Source organism: Oryzias latipes, chromosome 1 (genome assembly GCF_002234675.1).
Source record: "Oryzias latipes chromosome 1, ASM223467v1".
NCBI classification, from domain to species: Eukaryota; Metazoa; Chordata; class Actinopteri; order Beloniformes; family Adrianichthyidae; genus Oryzias; species Oryzias latipes.
In genome coordinates, this window is record NC_019859.2 from 20,577,108 (window position 1) to 20,577,865 (window position 758).

The 758-nt window shown below is 49.2% G+C and overlaps 1 long non-coding RNA gene across 1 annotated transcript; it reads right to left on the minus strand.

Annotated features, from left to right (window-relative positions):
* Positions 1–200: 200 nt before the first annotated feature.
* Positions 201–527, minus strand: LOC111947138. The gene is made up of 2 exons (XR_002872957.1): positions 483–527; positions 201–392 (listed from the first exon to the last, which is right to left on the minus strand). It is a non-coding gene; the product is annotated as an uncharacterized LOC111947138 (long non-coding RNA).
* Positions 528–758: the final 231 nt, after the last annotated feature.

Below are 758 nucleotides of genomic sequence, written 5' to 3' on the forward strand. Positions count from 1 at the left end.
TTTCCATTCTTCACAACTCTTTTCACACACTCTGCTTCTCTTTTTGGTCTACTTTGGTGTCATGTATTGGCACAACCCAGTGACAGAGTTCACATAAGGTGAGTGTTGGGAATCCTAAAGCCAGTTTAACAATGATTTTGTCATGGCGCTCAAGGCGTGAGAACCCAGATGCTGGAACCCAGAGGAAAGACAGGTGAGTATTTGGTGAGAAAGGATTTATTGATTCTCCAAAGCTGGTAGTAGTTGTGGATGAATGAGGTCCGGTCTTGACGGCGGCTGATGGCGTGGCTGGAGGGCTTAAAGCGGTGAGTGTGATCCGGGAGGTCTTCAGATGATCCCAAGAGCCACAGAGTGGAAGGCAGTGCTGACGTCACTCGTGAGATGTGGGTATCCTGAGACAAAGGAGCAAGAGTTAGTGCAAGGCTGGGAGCAAGGCATGAGCATGAGCATGAGCGCTTAGACTGTGAACCAGGCTTAGTCACCATAATGGGCAACGAACTGGCGTCGAACTGATGAGTGAGGTCTCCTTTTAAGCAGCATGGCAGATGAGGTGAGTGAAGTCAGCTGGTGGCAATCAGGGAGCAGAGCAGGCAGGGCTGGAGGGGGAGGAGTCTGCCAGGCACCATGACAGATTTTCTGACATCCGTGAGTCAGTTCTTGATTCCTCTACTTCATTTTTTTCCCCACTTATATACAGCTCAGGTTTAGCAGTGGCCTTTAAGGTGTTTTAGCTTCCCAGCCATGTCTTACTGAAATGT